This window comes from Anser brachyrhynchus (genome assembly GCF_964034855.1).
Source record: "Anser brachyrhynchus genome assembly, chromosome: 3".
Taxonomy (NCBI): Eukaryota; Metazoa; Chordata; class Aves; order Anseriformes; family Anatidae; genus Anser; species Anser brachyrhynchus.
This window is the reverse complement of record NC_137696.1, coordinates 14,956,121-14,975,876: the sequence shown is the minus strand read 5'-3', so window position 1 is coordinate 14,975,876 and position 19,756 is coordinate 14,956,121.

Here is a 19,756-nt window from a genome sequence, read left to right as displayed (position 1 = left end):
CTAGGGCGCTTGGGTTTAGGAATATGATGGCTGTAAGTGTATTTATTAGCATAATGTTCGCATATTCAGCTAGGAAGAATAAGGCGAAGGGTCCTGCGGTGTATTCAACGTTAAACCCTGAGACTAGCTCAGATTCACCCTCTGTGAGGTCAAAAGGAGCTCGGTTTGTCTCTGCTAGGGTGGATACGTATCATATTATTGCTAGGGGTCATGAGGAGAAAATGAAGTATAGAGGCTCCTGTGCGATGGCAAAGGAGCTGAGTGTGTAGCTTCCGCTTAGTATGATTATTGATAGCAGGATTATGGCCAGTGTCACTTCGTATGAAATGGTCTGTGCTACTGCCCGTAGGGCTCCGATTAGTGCGTATTTTGAGTTCGAGGCTCAGCCTGATCATAGGACTGAGTAGACGGCTAGGCTTGACATGGCTATTAGGAAGAGAACTCCGAGGTTTAGATCTGCTAGGGGAAATGGGAGTGGTAGTGGTGCTCAAGTGGTGAGGGCTAGGACAAGGGCTAGTATTGGTATCAGAATGAATAGAAGTGGGGAAGAGGTAGAGGGTCGGATGGGCTCTTTGGTAAATAGTTTCAGTCCGTCCGCAAATGGTTGAAGTAGGCCAAAAGGCCCGACAACGTTAGGGCCTTTGCGGGATTGTATGTAGCTTAGGATTTTCCGTTCTACTAGGGTTAGGAAGGCTACGGCAATCAGGATTGGGATGATGTATAGGAGGGATATAACGAGGCAGCTTAGTGTTGTTATTTGAATCATGGGTGAAGCTAGGGAGAGGATTTGAACCTCTGGGGAAAGGGCTTAAGCCTTCTGCACTTGCCGGGCTCTGCCACTCTAGCTGGTCCTTTTCTAGGATTGAAAGTGGTGGGGGAAGGCCCTCTTCACGGTTTAGTTGGTTTCACTGCTTAGAGGGGGGGGGGCGTGCTTGTGGTATTGGCCCCACTTTCCCGGTCCTTTCGTACTGGGGAGAGTGTGTCATAGATAGAAACCGACCTGGATTGCTCCGGTCTGAACTCAGATCACGTAGGACTGTTAATCGTTGAACAAACGAACCCTTAATAGCGGCTGCACCATTAGGATGTCCTGATCCAACATCGAGGTCGTAAACCCCCCTGTCGATATGGGCTCTTGAGGGGGATTGCGCTGTTATCCCTGGGGTAGCTTGGTCCATTAATCAATTATATTGGGTCTGGTCACTGTTAGCACTTTGAGGGGTAGCTCTAGGTAAAGAGGTATGGTCTTGTTTTTGGAGGATTTGTTCTCCTCCAAGGTCGCCCCAACCGAAAAATATCGACCAGGCTCTGCGATGGTAGTGGCCCCAGTGGGGTTGATTGAGGATTCGCGGTGGTCGTTGATTTTTAAGTTCCACAGGGTCTTCTCGTCTTATGTTCACATCCCCGCTTTTGCACGGGGAGATCAATTTCACTGATTATCTGTGAGAGACAGTTAAGACCTCGTTTAGCCATTCATACAAGTCTCGATTTATGGGACAATTGATTGCGCTACCTTTGCACGGTTAGGATACCGCGGCCGTTAAACCTAAGTCACCGGGCAGGCATCACCTTCAATACTTGTTTAATTTGCTGAAGGCTATGTTTTTGGTAAACAGTCGGGCCTTATTAATTTGCCGAGTTCCTTTCACAGATTTTAATCGCTCTTATAGGCGCTCCTGAGTCGGGTTAACAGGGTTAGTTAATACGTGGTCTTGTAGGGGTTTTTGTATCTGTCTAGGTCTGTTAATAATGTTTCTATGTAAGCTTGCGCCGTTAGAGGGGTGTGGCCCTGAGTTACTTATTTTAGCATTAATTCTCCTATATTCATAGGTTGACCTGTTTGTGATAAGGGAATCATCTTATTTTGGTATTTTTAGGTGGTGGAGCTTTGACGCACTCTTTTTTGATGGCTGCTTTAGGGCCCACGGTAGGATCAGTAGTAAGAATTATCCGCTAGTCGAGGTTGTGTCCTTTTTTAATGGAGCTGTCCCTCCATTAAATAGCTCTTAATCATCTCATTAGGGTTCAGGATGTCCGGTAGGGAGGATTAAGGGGGAACTTAGATTCGTTTCACAGGTAACCAGCTATCACCCAGCTCGGTTGGCTTTTCACCTCTACTGACAAGTCATCCCACTCTTTTGCAACAGAGACGGGTTCGCTCTCTTTAACTGCTTGAAAGTAGCTCGCTTGGGTTTCGGGGGGGCAAACTTTAGTTCACTTTGCTTGGTTGTTCTCGCTAAACCATGATGCAAAAGGTACAAGGGTTGATCTTTGCTGTCTGTCGCTTTGATTGTTTCACTGCTATTTCATCTTTCCCTTACGGTACTGGGGTCTCTATCGCGTCTAAGTGTCTTTTCTATCGCCTATACTAAGACTGTAAAATGCTTTAGTTTAATTAGTTTAGTAAATTCTTTAGTTTTGGTGTACTATTTGTGTGGTTGAGCTAGAGGGGGGGCTTCAAGACGATCCGGTCTAGTAGATATCTTTCAGGTGTAAGCTGAGTGCTTTGGTGTTATAGCTACGTCTTGATATTCTAAGTACACCTTCCGGTACACTTACCTTGTTACGACTTACCTCATCTTCAGCGTATTTATGGTATTAGTTATGTGGGATGTGGCTTTTGAGGAGGGTGACGGGCGGTATGTACGTGCCCCAGGGCCGGCTTAAAGTAGGCTCTATTGTCCCACTTTACTGCTAAATCCGCCTTCCAGAAGTGGTTTCACGCTTCTTTCCGTGTGCCCTATGAATAGGGAATGTAGCCCATTTCTTCCACTCCATAGGCTATACCTTGACCTGTCTTATTAGCGGGGTGCTATTGTGTCCACTGTTGTGCTCTCATTCGAGGTGGGCTGGCGACGGCGGTATGTAGGCTGTGTTGGCAAGGGGTGGTTGGGTTAATCGGGGATTATCGATTGTAGAACAGGCTCCTCTAGGTGGGTTTGGGGCACCGCCAAGTCCTTAGAGTTTTAAGCGTTTGTGCTCGTAGTTCTCTGGCGGATACTTCGGTAAAGTAAGTATCAAGATTTAGGGCCAGGCATAGTGGGGTATCTAATCCCAGTTTGGGCCCTGGCTTTCGTGGGTTTAAATCAGTCGTTAGTTCCTAAGATCATCTTAATGGTGTGTTTAGGTGCATCTTGGGCTTATGACAGCTCAGTTGCATTTTGATCTTAGTTAGCTAGGATAGGCATTTTACCACTCTTTACGCCGTGTCAATAGGACGGTTGATTTGGGTTTCTTGTATGACCGCGGTGGCTGGCACAAGATTTACCAACCCTTGAAGTTAGGCTGTTGCTATAACTAAGTCAAGTTTGCACTCATTGCTTAATGTTAATTACTGCTGAATACCCGTGGGGGCGTGGCTTAGCGAGGCGTCTTGGGCTACTACTTGGGTGTGCCTGATACCCGCTCCTCAAGGCCTGTATGGGGGTAGGTGGTCGAGGGCGTTTACACTGGGGCGCGGATACTTGCATGTATATATTTAGCAAAAACCAACCGTAAGGTTAGGACTAAGTCTTTTGTCCGCAGGCATGTTTTATGCCATCTTGGCAACTTCAGTGCCATGCTTTGTGTTAAGCTATGTGGACGGGGGTGTGGTTAGCTGATAGTTGAGTGGTGAGTGAGAGTGAAGTATATGAAATTATTGCTTGTGTTTACTATTTTTAGTACTGGAGTTTCTCTAATAAGTTTAAGTTATTTTGTATGTGTTTGTGTGTATATGTACATCGTTCCGATGATGTCATGGAAGGGATGATTAATGGAGTTTTAGAGGTAGTTTGCTGGGATTGGGCGATGAAGGTTTATGCTACATGGTGGTTAGCGAAAGTTTACTGGTTTAGTTTGTGAAGCGCAGGGGTTGCGCTTAATGATTTGTTGTTTTGTGCTATGTCCAACGAGCATTCATCCAATAGCCCCATTTAACCCGGAGGGTGGAGGTAACATTAACTGAATGTGGTCAAAGTGCATCAGTGTCAGGATGATTCCCCATATACGCCAACCGTCTCATCGAGGGACCCTTGAAATATAGGATAGGCCGTGAGGCAGGTGTGTCCAGGCTTAGATTGTGGGACCCCCGAGATCACTGGGAATAGCCACCTGTGAGGTAACCCCGGAAAAAATAAGAGGAACCAGAGGCGCCAAAAAGCTGGAACATGCCGCGATTACGCATTGAGAAGGTGAAAGTACTCACAGATGCCACTTTGAAGGGCAAGGAGGGGTGAGTGAACCCAATGGATGGCCCTGACCGAGGAACCAGAGGCGCAAAAATGTGAGGAGGGCGAGGGGTTTAGGGGGAACGTATGGGCCTGAAGCTAGTCATACCGGACATTATGTGCAACGGGTTGCTGATTTCACGTGAGGAGTACGATTAATAAATCCGTCTGATACGAACTGCATGAGATATGTGGTGGAGAGTTGTTGTTGGAGCATGTCCTGTGAGCATTCATTAAAATGGGGTCTTGTTATGCGCTTGAGTGGAGTTGTATTGGGTGTTGTGGGGTATGGTCCTAGAACATTCATGCCGGGTGGTTTGGTAGGAGTGTGTTTAAGGGTTTAATGGCCGTGTACATGTATGGGTTTAGCACCTGCTTATAAGATAGTCCGTATATAATGTATATTACTGGTACTATAGTATGTATGTATATGGGGTATATAAATTTATGCACGAATATGCATAACCAAATACCCCCGCCTCGGGGGGGGAGGGGGGGGGGGTTAAGCATAATGGCATAGATGGGGTAGAATTATTGGGGGCTTGCGGTTAGTTCCTGTAGTTGAGAACAATGGCGGCTTTTCGAGCCGCAGGCCTCGGGTAGTGTCCGGGCAGGAATAATGACTTATTTTATGTTTTTTTTAGGGATTTGCTTTGCGGTGGGTGTTTTGGGTGTGGCGTCGAATCCTTCGCCGTATTATGGGGTTGTTGGTTTGGTGTTAGCGTCTGTGGCGGGGTGCGGGTGGTTGCTGGGCCTTGGGGTTTCGTTCGTGGCTTTAGTGCTGTTTATGGTGTATTTGGGGGGTATGCTGGTGGTGTTTGTTTATTCAGTAGCTTTAGCAGCGGAGCCTTTCCCTGGGGCTTGGGGGGATTGACGGGTGATTGGATGTGCAGTAGCGTTTGTGGCAATTGTTTTTGGGGGGTTGGTGTTTGGGGGGTTTATGGGGGCTTGGAAGTTCGGGGTTTCTACTGTGAATAATGTTGGGGTGTTTGTTGTTCGGTCGGATTTTAGTGGAGTTTCCATGTTTTATTCACATGGGGCAGGGATGTTTTTAGTGGCGGGTTGGGGGCTGTTGTTGACTTTGTTTGTTGTATTGGAGCTTGTGCGGGGGTTGTCGCGGGGTGCTATTCGGGCGGTTTAGGGGTTAGGGTCAGAGAATAGTTTATTGAAAATGCCAGCTTTGGGAGCTGGAGATAAAGGTTTGAGTCCTTTTTTTCTGAGTTTGGGGTACTCTAAGAAGTGGTAAGTCTTCAATCTTTGGTTTACAAGACCAATGTTTTTATAAACTATTAGAGTATTTAGCAGTTGAGTATTTTGTTTTCTAGGGCGCTTGCGGCGGGGAGGAGAAATAGGAGGATAGTGAAGTAGGCGATTGAAGCGAGTTGGCCGATGATGATGAATGGGTGTTCGACGGGTTGGCTTCCTACTCATGTTAGGACGAGGAGGTCGGCGACTAGTACTCAGAATAGGAGCTGGGAGAGTGGTCGGAATGTTATTGCTCGTTGTTTTGATTTGTGCAGGAATGGGATTAGGAATAGGATCAGTACGGAGGCGGCCAGTGCTAATACGCCTCCTAGTTTATTTGGGATTGAACGTAGGATGGCGTAGGCGAATAGGAAGTATCATTCTGGCTTGATGTGTGGTGGGGTTACTAGCGGGTTTGCTGGGGTGAAGTTTTCTGGGTCTCCCAGGAGGTTAACCGCTCATGCTTCTTTCTTATGAGACGTTAGTAAACCAATTACATAGCCTTGTCAAGACTAAATCACAGGTAAAAATCCTGTACATCTCATGTGGCCAACCACTCCCAACTAGGATTCCAAGACGCCTCATCACCCATCATAGAAGAACTCGTTGAATTCCACGACCACGCCCTAATCGTTGCCCTAGCTATCTGCAGCCTAGTTCTCTACCTTTTAGCCCACATACTAACAGAAAAACTCTCGTCCAATGCTGTAGACGCCCAAGAAGTAGAGCTGATCTGGACAATCCTACCTGCTATCGTCCTGGTACTCCTCACCCTCCCATGCTCCCACCCATGCTCCCATGAGCATTGTCCGTAAAAAATCCCAGGCCGGGTGGTAATGAATGAAGTTTGGTTTAGTCGGCCTGGGATTGCGTCTGTTTTAACTCCGAGCGTTGGGACTGCTCAGGAGTGGAGTACGTCTCCTGCAGTAATGATCACGCGGATGGGGGATTCTATTGGGATAACTACGCGGTGGTCAACTTCTAGCAGTCGGAAGTGGCCATTGGGTAAGTCTGGGGTGGGCACTATGTAGGAGTCGAATGATAGGTCTTTGAAGTCTGTGTATTCGTAGCTTCAGTATCATTGGTGGCCGATGGCTTTTAGGGTGAGGTCTGGTTCGTCGATTTCGTCCATTATGTAGAGGATTTGTAGGGATGGGAGGGCGAGGAGTACCAGGACGATAGCAGGTAGGATTGTCCAGATCAGCTCTACTTCTTGGGCGTCTACAGCATTGGACGAGAGTTTTTCTGTTAGTATGTGGGCTAAAAGGTAGAGAACTAGGCTGCAGATAGCTAGGGCAACGATTAGGGCGTGGTCGTGGAATTCAACGAGTTCTTCTATGATGGGTGATGAGGCGTCTTGGAATCCTAGTTGGGAGTGGTTGGCCACATGAGATGTACAGGATTTTTACCTGTGATTTAGTCTTGACAAGGCTATGTAATTGGTTTACTAACGTCTCATAAGAAAGAAGCATGAGCGGTTAACCTCCTGGGAGACCCAGAAAACTTCACCCCAGCAAACCCGCTAGTAACCCCACCACACATCAAGCCAGAATGATACTTCCTATTCGCCTACGCCATCCTACGTTCAATCCCAAATAAACTAGGAGGCGTATTAGCACTGGCCGCCTCCGTACTGATCCTATTCCTAATCCCATTCCTGCACAAATCAAAACAACGAGCAATAACATTCCGACCACTCTCCCAGCTCCTATTCTGAGTACTAGTCGCCGACCTCCTCGTCCTAACATGAGTAGGAAGCCAACCCGTCGAACACCCATTCATCATCATCGGCCAACTCGCTTCAATCGCCTACTTCACTATCCTCCTATTTCTCCTCCCCGCCGCAAGCGCCCTAGAAAACAAAATACTCAACTGCTAAATACTCTAATAGTTTATAAAAACATTGGTCTTGTAAACCAAAGATTGAAGACTTACCACTTCTTAGAGTACCCCAAACTCAGAAAAAAAGGACTCAAACCTTTATCTCCAGCTCCCAAAGCTGGCATTTTCAATAAACTATTCTCTGACCCTAACCCCTAAACCGCCCGAATAGCACCCCGCGACAACCCCCGCACAAGCTCCAATACAACAAACAAAGTCAACAACAGCCCCCAACCCGCCACTAAAAACATCCCTGCCCCATGTGAATAAAACATGGAAACTCCACTAAAATCCGACCGAACAACAAACACCCCAACATTATTCACAGTAGAAACCCCGAACTTCCAAGCCCCCATAAACCCCCCAAACACCAACCCCCCAAAAACAATTGCCACAAACGCTACTGCACATCCAATCACCCGTCAATCCCCCCAAGCCCCAGGGAAAGGCTCCGCTGCTAAAGCTACTGAATAAACAAACACCACCAGCATACCCCCCAAATACACCATAAACAGCACTAAAGCCACGAACGAAACCCCAAGGCCCAGCAACCACCCGCACCCCGCCACAGACGCTAACACCAAACCAACAACCCCATAATACGGCGAAGGATTCGACGCCACACCCAAAACACCCACCGCAAAGCAAATCCCTAAAAAAAACATAAAATAAGTCATTATTCCTGCCCGGACACTACCCGAGGCCTGCGGCTCGAAAAGCCGCCATTGTTCTCAACTACAGGAACTAACCGCAAGCCCCCAATAATTCTACCCCATCTATGCCATTATGCTTAACCCCCCCCCCCTCCCCCCCCGAGGCGGGGGTATTTGGTTATGCATATTCGTGCATAAATTTATATACCCCATATACATACATACTATAGTACCAGTAATATACATTATATACGGACTATCTTATAAGCAGGTGCTAAACCCATACATGTACACGGCCATTAAACCCTTAAACACACTCCTACCAAACCACCCGGCATGAATGTTCTAGGACCATACCCCACAACACCCAATACAACTCCACTCAAGCGCATAACAAGACCCCATTTTAATGAATGCTCACAGGACATGCTCCAACAACAACTCTCCACCACATATCTCATGCAGTTCGTATCAGACGGATTTATTAATCGTACTCCTCACGTGAAATCAGCAACCCGTTGCACATAATGTCCGGTATGACTAGCTTCAGGCCCATACGTTCCCCCTAAACCCCTCGCCCTCCTCACATTTTTGCGCCTCTGGTTCCTCGGTCAGGGCCATCCATTGGGTTCACTCACCCCTCCTTGCCCTTCAAAGTGGCATCTGTGAGTACTTTCACCTTCTCAATGCGTAATCGCGGCATGTTCCAGCTTTTTGGCGCCTCTGGTTCCTCTTATTTTTTCCGGGGTTACCTCACAGGTGGCTATTCCCAGTGATCTCGGGGGTCCCACAATCTAAGCCTGGACACACCTGCCTCACGGCCTATCCTATATTTCAAGGGTCCCTCGATGAGACGGTTGGCGTATATGGGGAATCATCCTGACACTGATGCACTTTGACCACATTCAGTTAATGTTACCTCCACCCTCCGGGTTAAATGGGGCTATTGGATGAATGCTCGTTGGACATAGCACAAAACAACAAATCATTAAGCGCAACCCCTGCGCTTCACAAACTAAACCAGTAAACTTTCGCTAACCACCATGTAGCATAAACCTTCATCGCCCAATCCCAGCAAACTACCTCTAAAACTCCATTAATCATCCCTTCCATGACATCATCGGAACGATGTACATATACACACAAACACATACAAAATAACTTAAACTTATTAGAGAAACTCCAGTACTAAAAATAGTAAACACAAGCAATAATTTCATATACTTCACTCTCACTCACCACTCAACTATCAGCTAACCACACCCCCGTCCACATAGCTTAACACAAAGCATGGCACTGAAGTTGCCAAGATGGCATAAAACATGCCTGCGGACAAAAGACTTAGTCCTAACCTTACGGTTGGTTTTTGCTAAATATATACATGCAAGTATCCGCGCCCCAGTGTAAACGCCCTCGACCACCTACCCCCATACAGGCCTTGAGGAGCGGGTATCAGGCACACCCAAGTAGTAGCCCAAGACGCCTCGCTAAGCCACGCCCCCACGGGTATTCAGCAGTAATTAACATTAAGCAATGAGTGCAAACTTGACTTAGTTATAGCAACAGCCTAACTTCAAGGGTTGGTAAATCTTGTGCCAGCCACCGCGGTCATACAAGAAACCCAAATCAACCGTCCTATTGACACGGCGTAAAGAGTGGTAAAATGCCTATCCTAGCTAACTAAGATCAAAATGCAACTGAGCTGTCATAAGCCCAAGATGCACCTAAACACACCATTAAGATGATCTTAGGAACTAACGACTGATTTAAACCCACGAAAGCCAGGGCCCAAACTGGGATTAGATACCCCACTATGCCTGGCCCTAAATCTTGATACTTACTTTACCGAAGTATCCGCCAGAGAACTACGAGCACAAACGCTTAAAACTCTAAGGACTTGGCGGTGCCCCAAACCCACCTAGAGGAGCCTGTTCTACAATCGATAATCCCCGATTAACCCAACCACCCCTTGCCAACACAGCCTACATACCGCCGTCGCCAGCCCACCTCGAATGAGAGCACAACAGTGGACACAATAGCACCCCGCTAATAAGACAGGTCAAGGTATAGCCTATGGAGTGGAAGAAATGGGCTACATTCCCTATTCATAGGGCACACGGAAAGAAGCGTGAAACCACTTCTGGAAGGCGGATTTAGCAGTAAAGTGGGACAATAGAGCCTACTTTAAGCCGGCCCTGGGGCACGTACATACCGCCCGTCACCCTCCTCAAAAGCCACATCCCACATAACTAATACCATAAATACGCTGAAGATGAGGTAAGTCGTAACAAGGTAAGTGTACCGGAAGGTGTACTTAGAATATCAAGACGTAGCTATAACACCAAAGCACTCAGCTTACACCTGAAAGATATCTACTAGACCGGATCGTCTTGAAGCCCCCCCTCTAGCTCAACCACACAAATAGTACACCAAAACTAAAGAATTTACTAAACTAATTAAACTAAAGCATTTTACAGTCTTAGTATAGGCGATAGAAAAGACACTTAGACGCGATAGAGACCCCAGTACCGTAAGGGAAAGATGAAATAGCAGTGAAACAATCAAAGCGACAGACAGCAAAGATCAACCCTTGTACCTTTTGCATCATGGTTTAGCGAGAACAACCAAGCAAAGTGAACTAAAGTTTGCCCCCCCGAAACCCAAGCGAGCTACTTTCAAGCAGTTAAAGAGAGCGAACCCGTCTCTGTTGCAAAAGAGTGGGATGACTTGTCAGTAGAGGTGAAAAGCCAACCGAGCTGGGTGATAGCTGGTTACCTGTGAAACGAATCTAAGTTCCCCCTTAATCCTCCCTACCGGACATCCTGAACCCTAATGAGATGATTAAGAGCTATTTAATGGAGGGACAGCTCCATTAAAAAAGGACACAACCTCGACTAGCGGATAATTCTTACTACTGATCCTACCGTGGGCCCTAAAGCAGCCATCAAAAAAGAGTGCGTCAAAGCTCCACCACCTAAAAATACCAAAATAAGATGATTCCCTTATCACAAACAGGTCAACCTATGAATATAGGAGAATTAATGCTAAAATAAGTAACTCAGGGCCACACCCCTCTAACGGCGCAAGCTTACATAGAAACATTATTAACAGACCTAGACAGATACAAAAACCCCTACAAGACCACGTATTAACTAACCCTGTTAACCCGACTCAGGAGCGCCTATAAGAGCGATTAAAATCTGTGAAAGGAACTCGGCAAATTAATAAGGCCCGACTGTTTACCAAAAACATAGCCTTCAGCAAATTAAACAAGTATTGAAGGTGATGCCTGCCCGGTGACTTAGGTTTAACGGCCGCGGTATCCTAACCGTGCAAAGGTAGCGCAATCAATTGTCCCATAAATCGAGACTTGTATGAATGGCTAAACGAGGTCTTAACTGTCTCTCACAGATAATCAGTGAAATTGATCTCCCCGTGCAAAAGCGGGGATGTGAACATAAGACGAGAAGACCCTGTGGAACTTAAAAATCAACGACCACCGCGAATCCTCAATCAACCCCACTGGGGCCACTACCATCGCAGAGCCTGGTCGATATTTTTCGGTTGGGGCGACCTTGGAGGAGAACAAATCCTCCAAAAACAAGACCATACCTCTTTACCTAGAGCTACCCCTCAAAGTGCTAACAGTGACCAGACCCAATATAATTGATTAATGGACCAAGCTACCCCAGGGATAACAGCGCAATCCCCCTCAAGAGCCCATATCGACAGGGGGGTTTACGACCTCGATGTTGGATCAGGACATCCTAATGGTGCAGCCGCTATTAAGGGTTCGTTTGTTCAACGATTAACAGTCCTACGTGATCTGAGTTCAGACCGGAGCAATCCAGGTCGGTTTCTATCTATGACACACTCTCCCCAGTACGAAAGGACCGGGAAAGTGGGGCCAATACCACAAGCACGCCCCCCCCCTCTAAGCAGTGAAACCAACTAAACCGTGAAGAGGGCCTTCCCCCACCACTTTCAATCCTAGAAAAGGACCAGCTAGAGTGGCAGAGCCCGGCAAGTGCAGAAGGCTTAAGCCCTTTCCCCAGAGGTTCAAATCCTCTCCCTAGCTTCACCCATGATTCAAATAACAACACTAAGCTGCCTCGTTATATCCCTCCTATACATCATCCCAATCCTGATTGCCGTAGCCTTCCTAACCCTAGCAGAACGGAAAATCCTAAGCTACATACAATCCCGCAAAGGCCCTAACGTTGTCGGGCCTTTTGGCCTACTTCAACCATTTGCGGACGGACTGAAACTATTTACCAAAGAGCCCATCCGACCCTCTACCTCTTCCCCACTTCTATTCATTCTGATACCAATACTAGCCCTTGTCCTAGCCCTCACCACTTGAGCACCACTACCACTCCCATTTCCCCTAGCAGATCTAAACCTCGGAGTTCTCTTCCTAATAGCCATGTCAAGCCTAGCCGTCTACTCAGTCCTATGATCAGGCTGAGCCTCGAACTCAAAATACGCACTAATCGGAGCCCTACGGGCAGTAGCACAGACCATTTCATACGAAGTGACACTGGCCATAATCCTGCTATCAATAATCATACTAAGCGGAAGCTACACACTCAGCTCCTTTGCCGTCGCACAGGAGCCTCTATACTTCATTTTCTCCTCATGACCCCTAGCAATAATATGATACGTATCCACCCTAGCAGAGACAAACCGAGCTCCTTTTGACCTCACAGAGGGTGAATCTGAGCTAGTCTCAGGGTTTAACGTTGAATACGCCGCAGGACCCTTCGCCTTATTCTTCCTAGCTGAATATGCGAACATTATGCTAATAAATACACTTACAGCCATCATATTCCTAAACCCAAGCGCCCTAGGGCCACCCACAGAACTATTCCCCGTCATCCTAGCCACAAAAGTCCTCCTACTATCTTCTGGTTTCTTATGGGTCCGAGCTTCATACCCACGATTCCGATATGACCAACTAATGCACCTACTATGAAAAAACTTCCTACCCCTCACACTAGCTCTGTGCCTCTGACACATCAGCATACCTATCTGCTATGCAGGCCTACCTCCTTACATAAGGAAATGTGCCTGAACTACAAAGGGTCACTATGATAAAGTGAACATAGAGGTATAACAGCCCTCTCATTTCCTGTTGACCTTAGAAAAGTAGGAATTGAACCCACACAAGAGAAATCAAAATTCTCCATACTTCCCTTATATTATTTTCTAGTAGAGTCAGCTAATCAAGCTATCGGGCCCATACCCCGAAAATGATGGTTTAACCCCCTCCTCTACTAATGAACCCTTACGCGACCCCAATCATAACCTTCAGCCTCATCTTGGGCACCACAATCACAATTTCCAGCAACCACTGAGTTCTGGCCTGGACAGGACTGGAGATCAACGCACTAGCCATCATTCCCCTAATTGCCAAATCCCACCACCCACGAGCAGTAGAAGCCGCAACGAAATACTTCCTAACCCAAGCAGCTGCTTCCGCCCTGGTCCTATTCTCTAGCATAACCAATGCCTGAGTCACCGGCCAATGAGACATCACACAAATAAACCACCCAACCTCCTGTCTACTACTGACAGCAGCAATCGCTATTAAACTGGGCCTAGTGCCATTTCACTTCTGATTCCCAGAAGTACTACAAGGATCGCCACTAATAACAGCCCTGCTACTCTCGACCCTCATAAAATTCCCCCCACTAACCCTGCTCCTACTAACATCCAAATCCCTCGACCCAGCTCTACTCACCGCCATGGCCCTAGCCTCAACAGCACTAGGAGGCTGAATAGGACTGAACCAAACACAAACACGCAAAATCCTAGCCTTCTCGTCCATCTCCCACTTAGGCTGAATCGCCATCATCCTAGTTTACAGCCCCAAATTGGCCTTACTTACCTTCTACCTATACACAATCATAACATCAGCCGTATTCCTAGCCCTTAACAAAATCAAAGCCCTTAACCTATCCATGATCACAACCTCATGAACAAAAACCCCAGTGCTAAACGCCACCCTAATACTAGTACTTTTATCCCTAGCAGGCCTCCCCCCATTAACAGGCTTTATACCAAAGTGACTTATCATCCAAGAACTAACTAAACAGGAAATAACACCAGCAGCCATGGCAATTGCCATGCTATCACTGCTCAGCCTCTTCTTCTACCTACGCCTCGCATACCACTCAACAATTACCCTTCCCCCCAACTCCTCTAACCACATAAAACAATGATACACTAGCAAAGCCCCAAGCACACCTACTGCGGTCCTTGCCTCACTATCAATCCTCTTACTTCCCCTGTCCCCAATAATACATGCCATTGTCTAGAAACTTAGGATAACACCCCAAACCGAAGGCCTTCAAAGCCTTAAATAAGAGTTAAACCCTCTTAGTTTCTGCACATTAAGACTTACAGAATATTAACCTGTATCTTCTGAATGCAAGTCAGACGCTTTAATTAAGCTAAAGCCTCCCTAGACAGATGGGCTTCGATCCCACAAAACTCTAGTTAACAGCTAAATGCCTAAACCAATTGGCTTCTGCCTACAAAGACCCTGACGCACCCTAGTGCGCATCGATGAGCTTGCAACTCAACATGAATTTCACTACAGAGCCGATAAGAAGAGGAATTAAACCTCTGTAAAAAGGACTACAGCCTAACGCTTCAACACTCAGCCATCTTACCCGTCACCTTCATCAACCGATGACTATTTTCCACTAACCATAAGGATATTGGCACCCTGTACCTCATCTTCGGGGCATGAGCAGGAATAGTCGGCACCGCACTCAGCCTATTAATCCGCGCAGAACTAGGACAACCAGGAACTCTCCTAGGCGACGACCAAATTTACAATGTAATCGTTACCGCTCACGCCTTTGTAATAAGCTTCTTTATAGTCATACCCATCATTGGTTTACTAACGTCTCATAAGAAAGAAGCATGAGCGGTGAATGCAGTTGGCTTGAAACCAGCATGTGAGGGTTCGATTCCTTCCTTTCTTGTACTTGGACGAAGGCCGGTTCCTCGAAAGTATGGTATGGGGGAGGGCAGCCGTGGATTCATTCAACGTTTGTGGTAGTTAGTTCTGGTTGTAGGACTTTTCGTTTGGCCGAAAAGGCTTCTCAGATGATGAATATTAGTATGATTACGGCTACTATTGAGATTAGGGAGCCGATGGAGGAAATGGTGTTTCATAGTGTGTAGGCGTCGGGATAGTCCGAGTATCGTCGGGGTATTCCTGCTAGGCCTAGGAAGTGCTGGGGGAAGAACGTTAGGTTTACTCCTGTAAATATTACCCCGAAGTGGGCTTTTGCTCATGTTTGGTGTAGGGTAAACCCAGTGAGTAGTGGGAATCAGTGAGTAAATCCTGCTAGAATGGCAAAGACGGCGCCTATGGATAAGACCTATGGATAGGACGTAGTGGAAGTGGGCAACTACGTAGTATGTGTCGTGCAGGGCGATGTCTAGGGAAGAGTTTGCAAGAACGATTCCTGTTAATCCTCCGATGGTAAATAGGAAGATAAATCCTAGAGCTCATAGTATTGGGGGGGTCTCATTTGATTGTTCCTCCGTGCAGGGTGGCTAGTCAGCTAAATACTTTGATTCCGGTAGGGATGGCAATTGCAGGAGGTTTAGGTTGTGTAGATGGTCGGAGCCATGTGTGCGGGTGGAGGCTACTAGGATGGCCAGGCCTGTGCCCGCCTCACACGCTGAGAAGGTTAGCATGAGAATTGGTACCATGGTGAATGAGGAGACTTGGTTTTCGATGGATCATATTGATAGGCCTACGAATATCGATAATATTATGCTTTCAAGGCATAGTAGGGCGGATACTAGGTGGGTTCGGTGGAAGGCTAGCCCTAGTCCGCTGAAAATGAAGGCTGAGTAGAAGCTTAAATGTAGGGGCGACATAAGAAAGTTACAGGGTTGGCTGTAATCTGCTGGGTCGAAACCAGCTATCTTTTTGGTTAGACTAACTTTCTGTTATTCTGCTCATTCTAGGCCCCCTTGAATTCACTCGTAGGCCAGTCCGAGTGTTAGGAGAAGGAGGATCACTACAGTTCAGGTGAGGGTCATTAGGGGGGATTGGAGTTGGACGGCTCATGGCAGGGGGAGTAGGAGGGCGATTTCTAGGTCGAATAGGACGAACAGGATGGCTACTGAGGAAGAATCGGACTGAGAATGGTAATCGAGCAGATCCAAGTGGGTCGAATCCACATTCGTACGGTGAGAGTTTCTCTGAGTCGGGGTTTATTTGGGCGAGTCAGAAGTTTAATGCGGTTAGGGCGGCGCTTAGGATTGATGATAGGGCGAATATGAACATGAGTGCGTTCATTGCTCTCCTCTGGGTTTATACCAGATTCTAGAGATTGGAAGTCAATTGTAATTAATATACTAGAAGAGCAAGATCCTCATCAGTAGATGGTTATGTAGAGGAATAGTCAGATGACGTCTACGAAGTGTCAGTATCAGGCTGCTGCCTCGAATCCGAAGTGGTGGTCTGATGTAAAGTGGAACTTGATCAGTCGGAAGAGGCAGACGGTCAGGAAGGAGGATCCGATGATTACGTGGAGTCCGTGGAATCCAGTGGCAACGAAGAAGGTAGATCCGTAGACGCTATCGGCGATTGAGAATGGGGCTTCGTGGTATTCTATTGCTTGTAGGGCTGTGAAGTAGAATCCCAAGAGGATCGTTAGGGTTAGGGCGTGGATGGCATGTTTTCGGTTTCCTTCTGTGATGCTGTGATGGGCTCACGTTACGGTAACGCCTGAGGCGAGTAGGATGGCTGTGTTTAGTAGGGGGACTTCTATCGGGTTGAGTGGTTTAATTCCTGTTGGGGGTCATTGGCCTCCTAGTTCTGGGGTTGGGGCCAGGCTCGAGTGGAAGAACGCTCAGAAGAACCCTAAGAAGAAGAATGCTTCGGATGTGATGAAAAGGATTATGCCGTATCGTAGGCCTTTTTGGACTGTGGGAGTGTGATGGCCTTGGAAGGTGCTTTCTCGTACAATGTCTCGTCATCATTGGAGTATTACTAGGAGTATTGAGATGAGGCCTAGGGTTAGTAGTATGGATGAGTTGTAGTGGAATCACATGATTAATCCTGAGGTTGTGAGTAGGGCGGCGGCTGCCCCGAAGATTGGTCAAGGGCTTGGGTCAACTATGTGGTATGAGTGTGCTTGGTGTGCCATTAGATGTTTTCTTGTAAGTATAGGCTTAGAAGGAGCACGAAGACGTAGGCCTGGATTATGGCTACTGCTACTTCTAGGATGGTTAGGAGTAGTAGGATGATTATTGTTAGGATGGATACTGCAGGAAGGGTGGGTATTAATGCAATGGAGGCTGTAGAGATGAGTTGGATGAGTAAGTGTCCTGCTGTAAGGTTGGCTGTAAGGCGGACTCCGAGGGCTAGGGGGCGGATTAGTAGGCTGGTTGTTTCGATCAGGATTAGTGCGGGGATTAGGGGTGTAGGGGTACCTTCGGGTAATAGGTGGGCTAAAGAGGCTGATGGTTGGTTTCGTAGGCCTGTTAGTAGTGTGGCGAGCCATAGTGGGAAGGCTAGGGCTATGTTCATAGATAGTTGGGTGGTTGGGGTGAATGTATATGGAAGGAGGCCTAGAAGGTTGATTGTAAGAAGTATGATTATTAGGGATGTAAATATTATGGCTCATTTGTGGCCATTTTTGTTGAGTGGGACTATTAGTTGTTTTGTGATTAGGTGAAGGAGTCATGTTTGGATAGTAGAAAGGCGGTTGTTGATTCATCGGTTGTTTGGGGACGGGAATAGTAGGGCTGGGAAGAGTAGGGATAGTAGGATTAATGAGCGGTTAATGCAGTTGGCTTGAAACCAGCATGTGAGGGTTCGATTCCTTCCTTTCTTGTACTTGGACGAAGGCCGGTTCCTCGAAAGTATGGTATGGGGGAGGGCAGCCGTGGATTCATTCAACGTTTGTGGTAGTTAGTTCTGGTTGTAGGACTTTTCGTTTGGCCGAAAAGGCTTCTCAGATGATGAATATTAGTATGATTACGGCTACTATTGAGATTAGGGAGCCGATGGAGGAAATGGTGTTTCATAGTGTGTAGGCGTCGGGATAGTCCGAGTATCGTCGGGGTATTCCTGCTAGGCCTAGGAAGTGCTGGGGGAAGAACGTTAGGTTTACTCCTGTAAATATTACCCCGAAGTGGGCTTTTGCTCATGTTTGGTGTAGGGTAAACCCAGTGAGTAGTGGGAATCAGTGAGTAAATCCTGCTAGAATGGCAAAGACGGCGCCTATGGATAGGACGTAGTGGAAGTGGGCAACTACGTAGTACGTGTCGTGCAGGGCGATGTCTAGGGAAGAGTTTGCAAGAACGATTCCTGTTAATCCTCCGATGGTAAATAGGAAGATAAATCCTAGAGCTCATAGTATTGGGGGGGTCTCATTTGATTGTTCCTCCGTGCAGGGTGGCTAGTCAGCTAAATACTTTGATTCCGGTAGGGATGGCAATGATTATAGTGGCTGATGTAAAGTAGGCTTGGGTATCAACGTCTATTCCTACTGTAAACATGTGGTGAGCTCAGACAATGAATCCTAGGAAGCCGATGGATAGTATGGCTCAGACTATTCCCATGTAGCCGAAGGGCTCCTTTTTGCCTGAGTAGTACGTGACTACGTGTGAGATGATTCCGAACCCCGGTAGGATCAGAATATAGACTTCTGGGTGTCCGAAGAATCAGAATAGGTGTTGGTACAGGATTGGGTCTCCTCCTCCAGCGGGGTCGAAGAATGTGGTGTTTAGGTTTCGATCAGTTAGTAATATTGTAATACCGGCGGCGAGTACGGGGAGTGATAGAAGGAGTAGGATGGCGGTAATTAGTACGGATCAGACAAATAGTGGGGTTTGGTATTGTGAGAGTGCGGGGGGTTTTATGTTGATGGCTGTGGTGATAAAGTTGATGGCCCCAAGGATGGAGGAGATACCGGCTAAGTGGAGTGAGAAGATAGCCAGGTCTACTGAAGCTCCGGCGTGGGCAAGGTTACCTGCTAGGGGAGGGTAGACAGTTCAGCCTGTGCCGACGCCAGCTTCTACAGTGGATGAGGCTAGTAGGAGGAGGAATGATGGGGGGAGGAGTCAAAAGCTTATGTTGTTTATTCGCGGGAATGCTATGTCGGGGGCACCGATTATGAGGGGGACTAATCAGTTGCCGAATCCTCCGATCATGATGGGTATGACTATAAAGAAGCTTATTACAAAGGCGTGAGCGGTAACAATTACATTGTAAATTTGGTCGTCGCCTAGGAGAGTTCCTGGTTGTCCTAGTTCTGCGCGGATTAATAGGCTGAGTGCGGTGCCGACTATTCCTGCTCATGCCCCGAAGATGAGGTACAGGGTGCCAATATCCTTATGGTTAGTGGAAAATAGTCATCGGTTGATGAAGGTGACGGGTAAGATGGCTGAGTGTTGAAGCGTTAGGCTGTAGTCCTTTTTACAGAGGTTTAATTCCTCTTCTTATCGGCTCTGTAGTGAAATTCATGTTGAGTTGCAAGCTCATCGATGCGCACTAGGGTGCGTCAGGGTCTTTGTAGGCAGAAGCCAATTGGTTTAGGCATTTAGCTGTTAACTAGAGTTTTGTGGGATCGAAGCCCATCTGTCTAGGGAGGCTTTAGCTTAATTAAAGCGTCTGACTTGCATTCAGAAGATACAGGTTAATATTCTGTAAGTCTTAATGTGCAGAAACTAAGAGGGTTTAACTCTTATTTAAGGCTTTGAAGGCCTTCGGTTTGGGGTGTTATCCTA